This window comes from Myxine glutinosa, chromosome 7 (genome assembly GCF_964187855.1).
Source record: "Myxine glutinosa chromosome 7, kmMyxGlut1.1, whole genome shotgun sequence".
In the NCBI taxonomy this organism is placed as follows: Eukaryota; Metazoa; Chordata; class Myxini; order Myxiniformes; family Myxinidae; genus Myxine; species Myxine glutinosa.
In genome coordinates, this window is record NC_136267.1 from 43831066 (window position 1) to 43850823 (window position 19758).

The following is a 19758-nucleotide window of genomic DNA, read 5'->3' on the forward strand; positions in this document are numbered from 1 at the left end:
TTGTTGTTGTTGTTGCTCATCCTTGTTAGATAGCTTTTGGGTCTTGTTTTCCTTGGTTTGTCAATTAGCGGTAATATTTATCTTTCCTTGGTGATTGTGCTTTGGACACCACACCTTGAAAATCAGGTGATTCGAGCTATTTCACTCGATGTCTTCTTCTTCTTCTGTTTTTGGGATACAGAATCGACGCTCGTGTAAGAGCCAACACATTGATCATGAAAACATGAACAGACACATAAAACATTCAATGAAGGGAGCGGGAGACAAGAGGGGGAGAGAGAGGGAAGCACACAAGCACAACAACAGTAGAGAACAGGGACGTCGGTAGATCTGTGGAATGGAGAGGCTCACTGAGATGGAATTTACCAGGAATTTACTAGGATTTACACTACTAGGAATTTCAGGAAAGAAGTTGGGGATTGAAAGAGGCGGATTTGGGTTGTTTTAATGGCGGGAGAAAAGATCAAAGTTTTGGATAGGGGAAGATAAGAGATTGTGGTGAACAGCTGTTTTAAAGACCTGGAGGAAGGAGAGGGATTGAAGAGAGTGGAAATTTGTTCCAGAGGTGGGAAAAGAGGGATTGAAAGAGTGAAGGTGAGCAGAGAGTCTTGATTTTGGTAGTTTCACCAGAAGAGGGTTACTGGCAGATCTTGTGCGTCCTGCATGAATGTTTGAGTGGGCAGAGCACAGACAGAGTAGGGGGAGCGAGGCCGGAGAGGAGTCTGTAGAAGACAGAAAGACCACCAACTGCCACAAAGACCTGCCTGCGGTGAGTGAGTGAAAGGCCCTCAGAATCGGCTTCATCGTGGGAGATACCAATTATTCTGAATGTTTTGGTTTCAACCGTGTGAAGCCGAGCTCGGTGTGAGCCAGGAGCTCCAGCCAACAGGGGAGAGCAGTATTCGATTGAGCTGCGGGTGAAAGCTTTGTTTGTGCTGAGGAGCTCAGAAGTGCCCAGAAATGATTTTGCACGATCAAGGATGCCCAGACGGCGACTGGCTTTGGAGGCCAGCTTGGAAATGTGGTTTACCCAGGAAAGATCATGGCAGATAGTGAGAACCAAAAGCTTGAGTGACAGAACTTCTTCAAGAGGATTGTTCAGAAAGTAGATGGGAAGGTTGTCCAGACGGTCTTTTCGGAGAGACAAAGTGAGAGTGTGAGATTTGTCAGGACTGAAAGACATGTTCCACTTGCTTGACCAGTTTGAGATATTGTCCAGGTCTGCAGAGAGTGAAAAGGCTGCTGCCTGCCGATCTGAGGGTTGAGATATGGAGCTTTTACGCAGAAATTCTTTATTTCTTTCCTTTAGGCAGAAACACAATTCTGTGGCAATCTTCCACTGAAATTTTAGCCATTGTGTTTTACGCTGGCAGTTAATCCTGATAGATTTGTATTACGCAATAAGAATAGTGGGCTTTCAGCTATATCTACGTGTAGAGAGAAACACCTTGTGTTGACCATGTGCTTGTGTAAAATAGTTCATTTTCACATGTGACAAAGACTTCATGTGTCGGCTGAGTTGTCCTGTTTTTTATGCATCGTTGGAAGGCAGCAGTGTTTGCGATTATATAGGTTATCTAGGTTCAGGATGTCATGTGATCTGTCCTTCCTGTCTGAACTGGCAACAAAGTAAGGCGAGGGGACCTCTGAGTGGGTCGTTTACTGTATATGAGGTCGCCCCAGCACATGGCACGAGAATGTCACTCTTCTCCGAATTCCTCTGGCAACTGCACGTTGTTGTGCATGCCTGCTCCATCCTTCGTCACCTGTGTCGCTTCATTCTGTATATTGGGCATCCCTGGTGGGAATCGTTTAGTTAAGCTAAAATCCTGATAACCAGTGTAGGATAGGCCCACGCTCATACCAGGATTGCTCGCCGACCGCTCGTGCGTGCGACTGACCAAATTGAGCTCCAAGCCCAGCCGTCTCTCAAGGCGAGACCTCGGCATGTGTATTTTCTCTCCAAGCACCATTCACGGCTGCGTGACAGGGAGCATCCACACGATAGGATCGTTAAATTCCTTGGAGAACGTAAAATCGGAAGAATTTCACAGGAAACTGACCACATAATTTGCTGATTTATACCTCTCACGTTTTTGTGTTTCAAAGGTGTTTTAAATCACAATAGAGTTTGAAAATGGCCATGATTTGGCGGGGAAGAATCTCATACGCAATCAATTGATGCTACTTAAGCAAACATTGACGGCTCATTTTAGAGAATGGCAAGATTACGTGAAGTGAATAGCAGAGGAATGGGTTTTCATGGTTGGAAGTGTGGAAACAATCATTCACTCTCACTTGAATTACATTGTTGGTGCAACGTGGGTACTAAAGCACCTCATTTGACCAAAAGGCACCTCATTTGATCAAAAGGCACCTCATTTGATCAAAAGGCACCTCATTTGATCAAAAGGCACCTCATTTGATCAAAAGGCACCTCATTTGATCAAAAGGCACCTCATTTGATCAAAAGGCACCTCATTTGATCAAAAGGCACCTCATTTGATCAAAAGGCAACTCATTTGATCAAAAGGCAACTCATTTGGTCAAAAGACACCTCATTTGATCAAAAGGCACCTCATTTGATCAAAAGGCACCTCATTTGATCAAAAGGCAACTCATTTGGTCAAAAGGCACCTCATTTGATCAAAAGGCACCTCATTTGATCAAAAGGCACCTCATTTGATCAAAAGGCACCTCATTTGATCAAAAGGCACCTCATTTGATAAAAAGGCACCTCATTTGATCAAAAGGCACCTCATTTGATCAAAAGGCACCTCATTTGATCAAAATGCACCTCATTTGATCAAAAGGCTGTCTCCCTCGACATATCACGTGCCTTCGACACTGTCTGGCACCCCGCTCTGCTCACCAAACTCTCCTCCTTTGGTATCCATGGAAATCTCCACGCATGGCTGGCGGACTTCCTCTCTAGTCGTCGTCAACGTGTGGCCCTGAATGGGTTTCTCTCATCTCCTCTTCCTGTTCAGGCTGGAGTTCCCCAAGGCAGTGTTCTGGGCCCCGTGCTTTTTCTGGTCTTCATCAATGATCTCTCTGACTCTCTCGAAAATCCTCTCTATCTCTTTGCTGATGACTCCACTCTCTGCCGCTCCATTCCTCTTCCCTCAGATCGGCAGTCTGCTGCCTCCTCACTCTCTGAAGACCTGGACAAAATCACAGACTGGTCAAACAAGTGGAACATGTCTTTCAATCCTGACAAATCTCACACTCTTACTATGTCTCTCCGAAAAGATCGACTGGACAACCCTCCCATCTACTTTCTCAACAATCCTCTCCAAGAAGTTCTGTCGCTCAAGATTTTGGGTCTCACTATCTGCCATGATCTTTCTTGGGAAAACCACATTTCCAAGCTGGCCTCCAAAGCCAGTCGCCGACTGGGCATCCTCCGTCGTGCGAAGTCCTTCCTCGGCACACCTGAGCTCCTCACCACATACAAGGCTTTCATCCGCAGCTCAATGGAATACTGTTCTCCCCTATGGGCCGGTGCTCCTGCCTCACACCTAGCTCGGCTTCACGCTGTTGAAACCAAAGCTTTCAGAATTATTGGAATCTCCCGCGATGAAGCTATCTCTGAGGGCCTTTCACTCACTCACCGCAGGCAGGTAGGTGGTCTTTCTGTCTTCTACCGACTCCTCTCCGGCCTTGCACCCCCAGCTCTCTCTGTGCTCTGTCCCCCAAATATTCCTACAGGTCGCACAAGATCTGCCAGCAACCCTCTGATGGTTAAACTGCCGAAATCTCGGCTCTCCGCTCACCTTCACTCTTTCATTCCTCTTTTCTCCCGCCTCTGGAACAAACTCCCTCACTCCCTTCAATCCCACTCCTCCCTCCAGGTCTTTAAAACAGCTGTTCACCACCATCTCTTATCTTCCCCCATCCAAAACCTTGATCTTTTCTACCCCCGCTAATTCACCCCAGATCCACCTTGTTTGAAATTCCAACTTCTTTCCTGGAAGTCCTGGCAGTGTCCATATATTTTATACCTCTCCCACTGCCCCCTTCCCACGCCCCCCCCCCCAAAGCCCTCGCCCTCTCTCAGATCTCTCGATGTCTCCATGTCTCTCGGTCCCTGCTCTCAAATGTTGTGTTTGTGTTCTTCCCCCTCTCTCCCCATCTTGTCTACCGCTCCCTATGTTATATGTTTTATGTGTCGGTTTGTCTTTCTGTGTGATTAATGTTCGCTCTTTCACGAGCCTCGATATTGTATACAAAAAAAAAAAAAAAAAAAAAAAAAAAAAAAAAAAAAAAAAAAAAAAAAAAAAAAAAAAAAAAAAAAAAAAAAAAAAAAAAAAAAAAAAAAAAAAAAAAAAAAAAAAAAAAAAAAAAAAAAAAGGCACCTCATTTGATCAAAAGGCACCTCATTTGATCAAAAGGCACCTCATTTGATCAAAAGGCACCTCATTTGATCAAAAGGCAACTCATTTGATCAAAAGGCACCTCATTTGATCAAAAGGCACCTCATTTGATCAAAAGGCACCTCATTTGATCAAAAGGCACCTCATTTGATCAAAAGGCACCTCATTTGATCAAAAGGCACCTCATTTGATCAAAAGGCATCTCATTTGATCAAAAGGCACCTCATTTGATCAAAAGGCACCTCATTTGATAAAAAGGCACCTCATTTGATCAAAAGGCACCTCATTTGATCAAAAGGCACCTCATTTGATAAAAAGGCACCTCATTTGGCTGTTGCAACAGAGCTTCTGCAGCTCGACTATCTAGGGAGGGGTTTGACTTGGTGAAGACGATTATGACATGATGACACCTAGGTCCATTATCTCTTGTCGGTGTCCATAGCAGGTCGGCATGACATGGAGACATTGTCCCCACCACTAAACAAAACTTCACGGTTTAGTCAGGTTCACTATGTTAACAAATGTAATTTCGTTCAAAATTTTGGGATTAGCAAACCTGTACATTTTTGGAATCATCAGAGCATGGAGAATCTGAAAATCAATGTTGGCATTTGCACAGACACCTGCAGGGCCGCCATTTTGGATTTTGAAAATGGCCGCCATAAAATACATATTTTGCGCGACCTCGGCTTCTAGTCAACCTAGAGACTTAATTAAATATGCTAATTCTATGTTTTCTGGGTCAAGGAATCCAATAAAGGCCTCAAAATAGTGCTCAGGATTATAGAAAAGCAACAAACAAAGGTAATTGAAAACCATTGTCTTTATATTTGTGATATAACTGTATCACATAATACATGATATTGCAAGTCCTTTGAAGTTATAGGTATGGGTTTATAAAGCAAGAAAGCAGCCTTGTTAGTATCAGATTGAACTATAAGTCCTATACACAGGATCTACTAGGTCTATACCGTTCAGGAATATGCTTTTACAGATCTTCATCACTGTCCTGAGGGTCATTTTCGCAAAGGTGTCTACGCAAATGCAAACATTAATTTTTGGATTCCTCATGCTTTGAATATTCCAAAAATGTATAGTTTTGCTAATCTACCAAAATTTTGAACGAAAAAACATCGTGAACCTGACTAGTTCAGCCAGCAGCTGGAAAGTTTAACGCTATTGTGTTTTGGGAGCGTATTCGTTAAATTTAATGAGAACGGCACTCAGTAGAGAGCATACCTCCGCCAGGTTAAACAGTTTATGTTTTGCATCCCAATGATAGGCCGGATCTGGATTCGGACCTGAACCAAAATCGAATCGGCTTGTTCTTGTCACCTAACCAACTCATCCACCAAGTTTAGTCATAACTCGTCCATAACTTTTTAAAATATCATGTTGTATATCGCTTTTCGTCCGATCTCTCAATGGTGAAGAATCACTTAAAAATTAAATAATTCTCATATCCGAATCCATATTCATATCTTTACCAAAATTGAATCGATTCGTCATTGTCACACACACAACCGGTCCACCATGTTTCGTCCAAATCTGTCCACACCTTTTTGAGATATCCTGCTATGTATCATTTTTCGTCGTATCTCCCATTTGTGAAGAATCATTTAAAAAATTCTACTAGCCGGATCCGAATCCGGATCTTCACCAAAATCTAATCATTTCGTCCTTGTCCCATACGCTACCCCCTCTGCCAAATCTTGTCCGAATCCGTCCACAACTTTTTGAGATATCTTGTCACTGACAAACTGTTACATATTTATGTGAATGTATGTGAATTACCATGCAGGTGTTTGCTTCCGTGTGTAGTATATTAAGTTGTGGTGTAGTTGTTGTGGTTGGAGGGTCAGGAGCCCTTCTGAAAGAGTGGCAGGAAACGGAAGTGGCCGGAAGCGGAAGTGACGGGAAACGGAGGAGAAAAGACACGAGGGAAAGGAAGGTTTCTTCTTCCTCGCCCCGCTCCGACAAAAGGTGGAAGCGACCTTGCGCTGCGTGGAAAACGCGCCGTTTCGAAACGTCTGGCGAGAGGAGTTACCTGGGCGGTAAATACCTTTTGACACGTCCAGTCACCGTGAGTTCGTGCACGAAACCAAGCGTCCGGGACAGTTTGCCCCGTCTACAAAGACGCGTACGGGTCCGCACGTTGGGCCTCGCTCGCGTCGGAAGCCGCGCTGGGTTTTGCCCCGTCTACAAAGGCGCGTACGGGTCCGCACGTTGGGCCTCGCTCGCGTCGGAAGCCGCGCTGGGTTTTTGCCCATCTACAAGGACGCGTAAGGGTCGCACTTGGGGCCTCGCGCCCGTTGGACGCCGCGCTGGGTTTGCCCCGTGGCTTGGCAAGGAGGTGCGCTGCAGCCGCGGCCCCAGTACGAGACTGCACGTTGGGAGCACGTCCGCCCGGGGTTCGTCCAACCGCCCGTGTGCGGAGAGGAGAGACATTGACCACGGAGGGAGTCAGGAGTGGGGCTCACGTGAGGAATGTGTAAGATTAAGATGGCCATCTTAGAGTTTGTGTAGATGAGTTCACATGGTTGTAATATTGATTGTGCCTGGTTGTGTAGTGTTGATTGCTCGGGGAACATCTCCGTGGTTGTGTCTTTGAAAGTGTTTGGTATCATTACCATTGGGAAATATATACTTGCACATCAGTTGTCTCCTGGGTGAACTTCCTATGGATTGCGTGGCGAATGCGCCTATATAATACTATTTGCTGGCGAAGGTCCTCTCACGGTCCGGGGGTCACCGAGACCTGGTATGCACTGAGGGGACCACGTAACAGAATTGGGGGCTCGTCCAAATTACGATTTGCGGTTTCGCAATTGGGTCTACGTCCGGGATCTAAAAGTGTATAAAATAATAAAATAATAATATTTTTGGTAATTAAAATTTATTAATTAATTATTAATTGGTAATTTTTTTTTGTGAGAAATTGGGGTAAAATCTTGGGTGAAGGTTAACAGGTGTTAACGATAGGCACCATGGCGTTTGTGGCACAGAACTTTGGGGTAACCCCGAGTGAGGCACAGTTCCGAGCGTTGCTAAAGTCGGATCTCTTGAAATTGGCCAAACATTTTAACTTGGAGGTCCGAACTAATTTGAGGAAGGCAGAGTTGCAGGCCACGGTGATACAATCTATGGTGGGATTAGGAACATGGGACGAGTTAGCCTGGGAGTGGCTACCCGAAGAACCAGAAGACGTGGAGCTCCGGAAACTGGAGTTGCAATTACGGAGCCAGGAACGGATCAAAGAAGAAGAAAGGAAAGCAGAAGAGAGAAGAGAAGAGAAGCAAGCAGAGGAAAGGAGAGTGGAACGAGAACTCCAGGAAAGGTTAAAAGAAGAAGAAAGGAAAGCAGAAGCGAGGAGGGAAGAGAAACAAGCAGAGGAAAGGAGAGTGGAAAGAGAACTCCAGGAAAGAAGAGAAAAGGAACAAGCAGAGGAAAGGAGAGCTGCAAGGGACCTCGAAGCAGAGGAGAGAAAAGCGGAAAGGGAATTAAAGGAACGTGACATGGAGCTTCAGCAAGAAATCAAAGTCAAGGAGCTGGAGTTAATGAGAGAACGGGGAGAGGCACCACCCTTGCTGACGGGGTCGACACCTCACCAGAAAACCTGGGATGTGGGCAGACATGTGAGGCTGGTTCCACCGTTCAGTGAAAAGGAAGTCGCGAAATTCTTCCCACACTTTGAGAAAGTGGCTCGACAATTAAACTGGCCGGAGGAGGCCTGGACCATACTCGTACAAAGTGTGCTGGTGGGGAAAGCTCAGGAAATTTATTCGGCGCTACCAATGGACCAATGTGCAGATTATGAGGTACTGAAGAAGCACATCCTCAAGGCCTATGAGTTGGTTCCGGAAGCTTACAGGCAAAAATTCAGGAATGCCAGGAAGAGGGAGAGTGAGACCCATGTGGAGTTTGCCAGAGTGAAAGAAAACATGTTTGATCGGTGGTGTGAGTCAAAAGGAGTCGGGAAAGACTTCGAGACATTGCGGGACTTGATCCTGGTGGAGGAATTCCAGCAGTGTGTCCACGAGGACATCAAAGTGTACCTGCAGGAAAAGAAGGTACCAAAGTTGTGGGACGCAGCCACCATGGCAGATGATTATGCCCTAACCCACCGAATAGGGGTCCACGAACCTAACTCCTCGCCTAGATCTCCGCAGGGGAGGTGGGGAACAGCAGGTGCGGAGAACGACCATACATGGCGGCGGCCTCGAGATGATTATGGGGACAACTATGATACCCCACCGGTTCGAAATCAGAGGGATGCGGGCCCAAGACAAACTTATAGTTCGGGGGGCCCGAGGCAGACCCCGAGTTTTTCCTCCGGGCCTACTTGCGCGTTTTGCAAAAAACCTGGACACTTGATGTCCAGTTGTTACCTCATGAAAAGGGACAACCCAGAGCGGAGTCCGACTATTACAACTCCGAATGCGATGGCTAGCGTAAGAAATCGCCATCAAGAGGGTTACCAACCATTTGTTTCCGAGGGGTTTGTGTCACTGGATGGAGCCTCGACTAACCGGAGACCGGTTAGGATATTGAGAGACACAGGGGCCCATCAATCTTTAATGCTTGAAGGCATTTTGCCATGGTCCGAGGAGACGGCAACGGGGGATAGTGTTCGTTTACAGGGGATCGGGGGCGGTGTTAGTGCTCCCCTTCAGGTCATCCAGTTGGAGTCCGATTTGGTGTCAGGACCGGTCACCGTCGGTTTACAAGCCACGTTTCCTGTAGAGGGTGTATCTGTGGTTCTCGGGAATGATTTGGCCGGGGGTCAAGTTTATGGTAACCTGAGGGTTGAGAAAGAGCCCAGCAGGGAAAATAACACCACACCAGCTCGGGATGGTGACAAAAGTGCCAAGTTATTTGTAGGGGGACTGAACTTCAAAACAGAGGAAGAAGTTCTGACCTCTGTCTTCAACAGATATGGGCCGCTGGTGGAAGTGCGGTTGGTAAGAGACTGGGAAACGCAACAGTCAAGAGGGTTCGGCTTTGTCACGTTTGCCAGCACAAAAGACGCCAGAGAGGCAGAGAAGAATTGGAATGGCAAGGATTTGGAGGGTCGGACCATAACAGTAGGGAAGGCATTTCGTAGGCGTCGAGAGGTCTACAGGAGAGGACAACTGGGCGGTAGTTTTGGTGGTGGCCGCAGTCAATATTATTATGGAGGCTCCCTGAGTTACGGCCGCTCCCGAAGGAAGAATTGGCAAAGTAGTGGCCGAGAAGAAGACCGGTATTCAGGGGACTACAGGGACCAGTGGTCCCACCCTAATTATTAGGGACGTTCTGAGAAGTTGAAGCACTGAAGGCGGCGGAGCCGCCGAGCCAAGATTCCTACACGAATTAACCGTGAACGCCGTTCCTAAAGGCGCCCATGTAGAGAACTTTCCTGCACGGACTAACCGTGAACTCCACGTTCCTCAAGGCGCCCATGTAGAGAACTTTCCTGCACGGACTAACCGTGAACTCCGCGTTCCTAAAGGCATCCATGTAGTGAATACTCGGCTTGGCCTCCCGGAAAAGTGCTATCGAGTGGCTTAACTGGCTTTATTTTTAAGTGATAACTGTGCCCGGGGGGAATTGATAATGTGGGGGGGTTGAGTTATCTGGTTTGTTTCTCCAAATTGGCCGGCAAAGAAAGTTTTCGCTGGGTTCAAACTTTCTTTCTTGAAGGGGGGGAGTGTTACATATTTATGTGAATGTATGTGAATTACCATGCAGGTGTTTGCTTCCGTGTGTAGTATATTAAGTTGTTGTGTAGTTGTTGTGGTTGGAGGGTCAGGAGCCCTTCTGAAAGAGTGGCAGGAAACGGAAGTGGCCGGAAGCGGAAGTGACGGGAAACGGAGGAGAAAAGACACGAGGGAAAGGAAGGTTTCTTCTTCCTCGCCCCGCTCCGACAAAAGGTGGAAGCGACCTTGCGCTGCGTGGAAAACGCGCCGTTTCGAAACGTCTGGCGAGAGGAGTTACCTGGGCGGTAAATACCTTTTGACACGTCCAGTCACCGTGAGTTCGTGCACGAAACCAAGCGTCCGGGACAGTTTGCCCCGTCTACAAAGACGCGTACGGGTCCGCACGTTGGGCCTCGCTCGCGTCGGAAGCCGCGCTGGGTTTTGCCCCGTCTACAAAGGCGCGTACGGGTCCGCACGTTGGGCCTCGCTCGCGTCGGAAGCCGCGCTGGGTTTTTGCCCATCTACAAGGACGCGTAAGGGTCGCACTTGGGGCCTCGCGCCCGTTGGACGCCGCGCTGGGTTTGCCCCGTGGCTTGGCAAGGAGGTGCGCTGCAGCCGCGGCCCCAGTACGAGACTGCACGTTGGGAGCACGTCCGCCCGGGGTTCGTCCAACCGCCCGTGTGCGGAGAGGAGAGACATTGACCACGGAGGGAGTCAGGAGTGGGGCTCACGTGAGGAATGTGTAAGATTAAGATGGCCATCTTAGAGTTTGTGTAGATGAGTTCACATGGTTGTAATATTGATTGTGCCTGGTTGTGTAGTGTTGATTGCTCGGGGAACATCTCCGTGGTTGTGTCTTTGAAAGTGTTTGGTATCATTACCATTGGGAAATATATACTTGCACATCAGTTGTCTCCTGGGTGAACTTCCTATGGATTGCGTGGCGAATGCGCCTATATAATACTATTTGCTGGCGAAGGTCCTCTCACGGTCCGGGGGTCACCGAGACCTGGTATGCACTGAGGGGACCACGTAACACAAACAAACAAACACAGGGGTAAAAACATAACCTCCATCCACCTTTGTTGGTGGAGGTAACCAGCCTCGGTGGTGTAATGGTTACAGCATCCACTCTGAGTCTGAGAGGTCGGTGTTTTGAACCCCGGCCGAGTCACACCAAAGTCTTTAAAAATGGTACGTGCTGCTTCCTTGCTTGGCGCTCAGCGTTTAAAAGGATAGAGCAAGGACAAACAACTATACGTTGGTAATAACAGCACACTGCACAGGCTTTGATTGGCCGAACGGCCTCCATCTGCATCACAAGTTCCTTGTAGGGCAACATAATATTGTCCCCTGTCGCACCGCGGAGCGAAAGGGGGACCATGGTTTTCCCCTCCGTCCGTGTGTCCGTCCGTCCGTCTGTCCGTCTGTCCGGGCGTGCGTGTGTGCGTACGTGCATGCGTGCGTAAGCGAAGGACCGCATTCGAATTTGGTGTGTGGGTGCAACCCACGTCAAAATCCAAGATGGCCGCCGCCATGTACGTCTGATGCCATGTATGTCTGAACCTTGTGAGCGGAATATCTTGAAAAATAAGCGAAGTACCAACTTCTAATTTGGTGTGTGGGTGTATCTCGGCACAAACAAGAACGCTATTGAAAATTGGGTCGCCACGTCAACATCCAAGATGGCCGCCACCATATATATGTCTGAACCTTGTGAGCGAAATATCTTGAAAAATAAGCGAAGTACCAACTTCTAATCTGGTGTGTGGGTGTATCTACGCATAACGAAGAACGCTATTGAAAATTGGGTCGCCACGTCAAAATCCAAGATGGCCGCCTCCATGTATGTCTGAACCTTGTGAGCGAAATATCATATCATAGCATGTTTTCTGTGTCTTCCACTTTGTCAACTCACATCATTTCCCCGACAGGAGACCTAGGCATAACGCTTGTTTTTGTTATAATACATGTGGAATTAATTTGATGCCGGAAAAGCAATGCATAATGCTGCATCAACTTTCTGTGCAATTAAGTAAGATGAGCAATATGCTGCCGAATGGCCACGTATACACTTTCAGGTTGTGACTGTTACATGGTAATGCTAAACCTTACACTACAAATCTGACCACTAGTACTCGAGTGCAGATGTGCTGGGAAGTCCTCGTTCTCTGTCTTGCAGTCCAGACTTGTACCGAGGTGATTTCAAAACGGTTGCATATCCATCCCAAAGGTTTCTACCCAGATGGCATAAAGGTGCTGGTACATCGTTGGGCCAAGTTTACACTTTTAGCAGCGTTGTATGTTGAGAAATGGGTGAATAAAATATAAATTTGTAATGTGGTACCTCTGTTATCCTCATCGATTATGTTGTTCTATGAACCTTGCATGCATATTTTGTTCAAAATAATTATGAAAACAGTGAGGAAATGGGGTGTAAAAGGGGGAAAAAAAAAACTGCAGTAACACCACCCTTCCTTCATTGTGCAGTTACCTAGTGATAGTTACCTAGTTGCAAAAAAAATTTCGCGCTTGTATAAAGCTTAACAGTGCATTCAGTTGTGTTAAATTTGCGTAGTAGTAGTAGTAGCTGCAGAAATAGTAGTAGTAGCAGCTCTGAGTACTGAAATTACTACATGCCACAAAATGAAATTTATGATTGGTGAAGGATATTCCTTCTGAGAAATTGTACCAAATCCACGTTTCAGCCGGACATAGGGTGTACTCCCGGCTGGATTGTGAGCTCTGCTGTGACCGGGCGGCGTAGCGACAGCCGGGCTGTCATGAAGGTGCGCCATGCTTGTCGTTGGTGTTGGTGTGTGGGGTAAAAAAAAATCCGCAAAGAATGCGAAAAGAGGAAGTCAAAAAGTCAGCAAAGTGCATAAAACCTCAGAAAGTGAAGAAGAAGCGCCAATTCCGGAAATAAAGTTGGAAAATGCCAAAGTGAAAGTCAGAGGGTTGCAAAGAAACGTCTCAAGCAAAGTGAGAATGAGTGAGTGAATGAGTGCAGACTCTCAGAATCTCCCATTTGTCTGAATCTGTCAGAATCTCTTATCTGTCTAATCTTTCCCCGCATTTCTCCCTTTATTTATTCTCCCATCAAACCCCCTTCCTTCTGTGGCTCTGAGACCCCCATTGGTGCACGGCTTGTGAGGGAAGTTGTAGCCCTCTGTTGGCGATTGGCCGGTCCCTGCCCAGCAATGGAGTCCGATTGGTGAAGCGGGCCTTTGCAAGGGTTTTCCCCAGAAAGTGGGGAGGGGCGAGAACTTGGCGCTCACCTGTCACTTTTTATGATGGATGGCTTCCTCTTGGGGAAGGTTGACTATAATGTTCCTCGTCAACCTCCACCTCAAGACTATTGCGCAAAAGTTTCCGCTAAATTGAATGACGCGGGGATGGCGTTATCTGTGTGCATGTGTGTGTTTGGGAAATGGTTTGAGTCCAGAATGTAGGAAAGGAAAGGAACATGGGCTTAAGGTAACTCCATTTCACAACACAAATCTATCCACATGAACACAATATATCTTAAATGCTAAACAGACCATCATTCCCTCATCATTCGTAACCTTATGCTCTCCACACATTTATTGAGTGGTACGAAGAGATGAGACTTGTGACGTAACAAGTCCCAACCGCATAGAAAGATGCTTTTGAACGTTTAAAGCCATCCCTATGGGAGTACCCAGCCTCTTTTATGCAGTGGTCCTTCGGAACCCATCTTGTACTCACCTAATTACATTTCAAGTGAGAAAAAAAAAAAAAAAAACCTTTAGAGGCCATTTTCCCCCGCAAGCGGGGGTTGGCCTTTTTCGGGGACCGTGGTTGTTGTTGTTTTTCGGTCCCCTTTTTGAAGCAATGTTTTACGGCCGGATGCCCTTCCTGCCGCCAACCCTTTTTGTCGCCTTTTACGACAAGCAGGGAATTACCAGTGAACTGGTACTCAATTAGCCGACCTCGGAAGGATGACAGGCTGAGTCAACCCCCCTGGCGTTAATTCAGCGATCGACCGGGATTCGAACCCAGGATCCTAAGCTGGCACCCTAGCCGCTAGCCCAACACCAGGGATAATGAGAATGAATCATTATTTCCACGCTTACAGCATGGACATCCAATTCTTCTGCAATTTCATGTCTCGTAATCCGACAATTCTCCAAAATTATTTGTTAAACATGTGTATTGATTGCATCAATGTCAACAGTTGCATGTGTTAATGCTCACCAATTCATGGCCATGAAATAATGAACTTAGCTGTACCAGCACTTGGGGCTGGCAAGTGCTTGCCTAGGCCCTAGAGGTACGCACACTCACCTCTAAACTGTCTAGCCTGGGTTTGAATCCCGACCCGCCTATAAACTGTCATCCCAGTGTTTCACAGGCAGGATGCTTCATCAATGTGTGTGCCGTCCCTAGGATGGTCGATAAACTTGGCTTCCCATCTGTCGCTATTCGTTGGTTGATGTTAAAGATCCATGGTGTCCTTCACCAAAAATAGGCGTTCGATAACATTCATGGCAAATGGCCGTAACCCATAATTGGCGAGTTGGCATAACTCATGGCAAATGGCGAGTATTTTGAACAAATTCCAAATTCCTGCCCTAACCCATAGAGGGCACTGAATCAGCGGCACAGCCGGAACCCTCAGCCAATGATGCTACCCCAGGCCTTGTGCTGCAAATGAAAGAAGAAGACCTGGAATTAAGCACAGATATGTGAAGGACATTCACCACCAAAATGTGTGGGCACCCTCAAGTGGATTTCATCTGGCTTCATGTTCTCCTCCGCAAGGATCTCTGTTCTCTGTTCAATGGTGCATCTCTGTTCGACTTTGTGTGTAACTGTTGTCCGCCATATTGGTTTTTACTCAGAATGCTTTTACCATGTCGCTTGCTGTATCGTTTTTGTCATAGTAGATTATTACCTAGTTTTCATCCACCACTCAAACCCGGCTTGAAAACCACACTGCCCCACCATGGTTCTCCTGCAGCCCACAGTAACTAAGTAAAACCTCTCGTTTCCATCCGATGGGCGTTTTTTTCTTTACGGATATGGGCAGTTCTTTCTCTGCAATCTTTAAGCAAAGCTGACAGAATGTTTATGCCTGGACTCATAAGCCTTGAGCATGCCCAGGATCGCTAGTGGAGTCTGGTCAGTGGTCTAATGCGTGCTGCTCGGTCTGAGGAAAAATACTCCACCTCCGAGTGATTTTAGAACTTTAATGCGTATTGTTTACTCGTGATAAGCTCACATCTCCTCTTTTAAATGTTTCGCAACCTCTCCTTTCTTTTCTGCCTCGATGCAGTACTTTTGAAAGGCACCAAAGAATAATTCGGATTATCGTAAGCCAGAAAATAGCATCTTTCCTTTTGGTTTGACTCAAAATGTACACACATTCATTGCGTCATTTTAAGTCATTCACCGACCTTCAGAAACTAGATAAATTGTTTCATAAAATTTCATTGGTGAACAATTATTTTTACACATTTCTCAATAAAAAGTCCATACTAACCTCCCGTACAATCAATATTGCATCTATGACATTAGATATCAATCTTCCACCAGGGTGCAATGATTGTGCCTCTATTTATTTAATAATTATTGTATTTTTTTTATACAAAGTCGAGGCTCGTGGAGGAGCAAGAACATAAACCAGATCAGGACGTAATAGAACAAAAGGAACAGTAGAAAAAGAGGGGGGGATACACCAACAGTATGGTTGAGGGACAAAATAGGGGGAGACTTGGAGAAATAAGGGATGACGGAAAGACTGAGGACATGGGCTGAACAAGATGGATTCAGCTGCAAACTCTCAGGAAATAATAACTTGAGACTTGGAAAGAGTTGGGCTTGTAGGGGGTTGACGGGGTAGCAAAAATCATAGTTGTGGTTTGGGGATGGTCGGAGCTGGTGGGGAACAGCTTTCTCGAAGTCCTGGAGTTAAGAATGGGATTGAAGAGACTGAAGAAGTTTCTTCCACAGGCAGGGGATTAAAATATGAACGAACGAATGAGTGAAGGTGAGCATTGATTCTCGATTTTTGTAACTTCACCAGAAGGGTTCCTGGTAGACTGCATGTACCCCTGTAGAAACTTGGGATGGGAAAGGTCAAAGCGTGCATGACCAGAAAGGAGGTGGTAGAAGACAGAGACCACCGACCTGTCTGTGATGTGAAATTGATACGCCCATCAACCTGGCTTTTTCACTTCATTTGCCCTTCATTTTTTCATTTGCCCTTCCTGATGCCAACCCATGGTCACGCTCTTACGATGCGCAGGGATACGGTGTACCTATTCTAAATCGGGGTACACACCGTGATCATTCATCCCAGCAAGCTGGTACTCAATTTGCCGACCTCGGAAGGATGACAGGCTGAGTCAACCCCCCTGGTGTTAATTTAGCGATCGACCGGGATTCGAACCCAGGATCCTAGGATCCCAAGCCGGCACCCTAACCGCTAAGCCAACACCAGGCTAAGCAAAGTAATGGTTCATAATACATCGTAGACTTTGCTTGGTTATCTTTTTAAATTGATTTATTGCTCATTGGTAGCATGTTAACAAGCAATGCTGCAGGTAGGCTCTTTTAACTGTGACTGTGCCTCGACACGATATTGCATGAGAATATTCATTTGCCTGCTTTTGAAAGAAGACAGTAAACAGCATTGTTTGTTTTCCAGTTAGGATAGCAATTGAACTCGGACTTCATAGCCACACTTTATGCATTTCACAGGTAGCAGGATAGCTCATTTTATAGCATGCTCCTGTTTAAGTTACCTTTCTCATCCTTGGGGATTGTTAGCCGGTTGCCATTCACTCGTTTGTGAGAATGACATCACAGTATCTCTCGAAAAATAATCCATTGTGTGCTGGCACCTCAGTCATCTTCTGAAATCCTGTCCTAATCGATGGTTCCACTACATCTTAAGCAGTAATGATGCAACCAGCAGATAAAATTAGGAATCAAATCTTAGTCGGGTATGAGTTGTCTTCACAGATCCAGGAGCAGATCCTGGGGGACACACCCGGTGCCTCACCCCATGCCCCCCCACCACCCCGCACATAAATCCCTCCCATCAAAAGAGATCGGCTTTTTTCATGCGTATTTTGAGGTGTATATAACCGAAGATGTGGTATTGGAATAGGGAATCACCTGATATTCCTCAGACCACAGCTGATGTTGACCACGGCCTTCAACATGGAACTGATTTGTACCATTCAGTTTGTTCCCAGGGTGGATACTCGATGATTAACGAATTACCGGAATGATTCGTCATCAGAGATGATTCTTTTCTCCTAACCATTTATGAACCAAGAAGTGGAAAGGTATCCCATGTATCAGATAATCCAGAGTCCCCATCATTCTGTTTGAATTTGGCACTCAGTCTGTGTTTTCAAGACTCCAGAACATGCTTTTTAACTGTGGGAAATTATCTCGTATATACAAATGGGCATCAAATTAATTGGAGAAGAAAGCTTTGTTATAAGTGATTCACATCGTCGAGATGATGGAATGCAAATGTTCAGCTGATGGCAAAACCATAACTCTGAAGGTCATTTCCATGTCAAACGTTGTTCATTCAATACGTCAGAAACATTGATTTGTTTTGTCATTGTCATTTGTTTTATTATATGCAATGTCTGCTTTATTTTCATTCAATTTGATTTTTATGATGACAATAATTAAAATAAATGTTGAGTTTTGAGTAAATGATTTTTCATTGGAATACTTATTTTCATGCCAATTTATAGAGCATTCTTTGTCTATATTTAGAATAGTCTTTATAATTTATGTGGCCCTCCCCGTCCCCCACTCTAAAATCATAGATCCACACCTGAGATCAATATATATATATATATATATATATATATATATATATATATATATATATATATATATATATATATATATATATATATATATATATATATATATATATATATATATATATATTGTTGCGGAAATGAGGATTGTGTTTTTTTGATTGTGTTGTATTGTATTGTAAATTGTTATGAATTATTGCTTATTCTGGACCCCCCTGCCTCCAGTGTTGTATAAAGGTCAAAGGGCGTTCCGGTAGTTAATTCCATAAAGCATACATTGAAGGACACTATAATACCCTTGTTCAGTAGCTTATATCCTTAGTAAGGCTGTGTCTCCCATTAATTTAAATACTCCATTGCACCAAGTGAAATAAGAGTAGATCCCCTTTCATTTCATTTCAATGGCCAACTGCATTTTGGGTGGTTTTCTTCAACCATCATTGGCCACGAGGCAAGGTTGGGGAAGAAAGGCGTGCCCGCCCATCGTCATCAAGGGCGGAGCCAGAGGGTCGCGCGACCAACCAGGGCCGAGGTGAGCACACCGATGGGCGTGTCCTGAAGGCCGGCGGCTTGATCGCCGGAGGCGTTATAAAAGCGCGCGCGCAAGAGTGGTCAGGAGTTGCGTAAGGAGGTCCATGACAAGAGTTGCGGCAAAGAGATCACCGAGAAGAGAGTTGAGTAAGGGATCCCTGAAGAGAGCAGCTTGAGCCACCGCGGCTGCATCAACAGCAGCTTGAGCCACCGCAGCTGCATCAACAGCAGCTTGAGTCACCGAAACTGCAGCCACAGCAGCTTGGGGCCTGGACGGACGTTTTGAGCAGGACCGAAAAGGAACGGCGGCTGCCAAACGCGCCGATCGAGCTGCGGTATCCGTGGACTGGCCTCCCCCCTCCAAGCCATCCACCTCCGCCATTCCTATCATCATTCCCCGTGTGAGTCGTCTTCGTTTGTTCTGTCCTGGGTATTTAATTAAGTTTGTATAAGCTAGGTTGCTCTGTCTAAAATCTTCTGTAAATTATTTTCTTGTCTTTCCTTCTTCCTTGGTTATTTTGAGCCTGTACATAGTAAATAAATTAGATTCGTATTTCCAACCTTTTTGTCTGCTTCTTCTTCACATCCGTGTCGCCTTAGTCTTTTCCCTATTGAATATCTGTGGCGCGTTCCGGCCAACGTTCGGGAATCGGGTTAGTCGGGGTAACTGTACGACCGCGGGGCCATCTGCTCGGCAAACATAACATCTTATCCGCGGGCCGTAACAATTGGTAGTCAGGAGTTGGGATTCGAACCTGGGACTAAATTTATTTAGCCCAAATTTTGGAACACCAATTGTACTATTGGCCGTAACAATTGGTGTCGGGAGCGGGAACGGACCTGAAGCGCGCTTAACGCGCTCAAAATTACGAGCTACTGAAATTTGTTTTGTTTTACAAAACCCGAATTTTGAAATCGCGCCATGGCTAGTCAAGGCGATCGATGCCGGTGGGGGAACTAGAGGAGGGGTTAGGGGTAACCCATGATCAGAGGGACGAAATAGAGGAGAGCAATGAGGAGGTGGTTGAGGAGGTTTCAGGCGCGCAAAATGGCGTCCTCGCGCACGAGGTTTCAGGCGCGCAAAAAGGCGCCTCGCACGAGCGCGCGGTAGCCGAGCCCGCTGTATCAGCGGGCTTTAACATGCAGCCGTTTGACATGCAGCAGTTCATGGCACGGTTCAGCGAATACATGGCAGAGTCGAAGTGCGACAACGAAAAAAGAGGCAGGGAAATGGAAAAAAGGGAAAACAGAATGGGGGAGCGGCTAGAAGCCAAAATGGGAGAAATGAGGGACGAAAGGAGGGCTAACAGTGAGCGATTGGGAAACCAAATTGAAGCAATAACGAACGGAATGAGG

At 46.2% G+C, this 19758-nt stretch overlaps 1 protein-coding gene and 1 long non-coding RNA gene across 5 annotated transcripts in view; one reads left to right on the plus strand and one right to left on the minus strand.

Annotated features, from left to right (window-relative positions):
* SPRYD3 (SPRY domain containing 3) overlaps window positions 1–19758 on the plus strand; it is a gene marked incomplete at its 5' end in the record, with an annotated part of 464688 nt that overhangs the window by 102533 nt on the left and 342397 nt on the right.
* The window catches only part of LOC144892930 (uncharacterized), an 84888-nt gene continuing 69358 nt past the window's right edge, over window positions 4229–19758 (minus strand). Inside the window, exon 2 of the long non-coding RNA XR_013624067.1 lies at window positions 4229–4358. This is a non-coding gene — a long non-coding RNA (uncharacterized LOC144892930). The remainder of the gene's footprint in view (window positions 4359–19758) is intronic.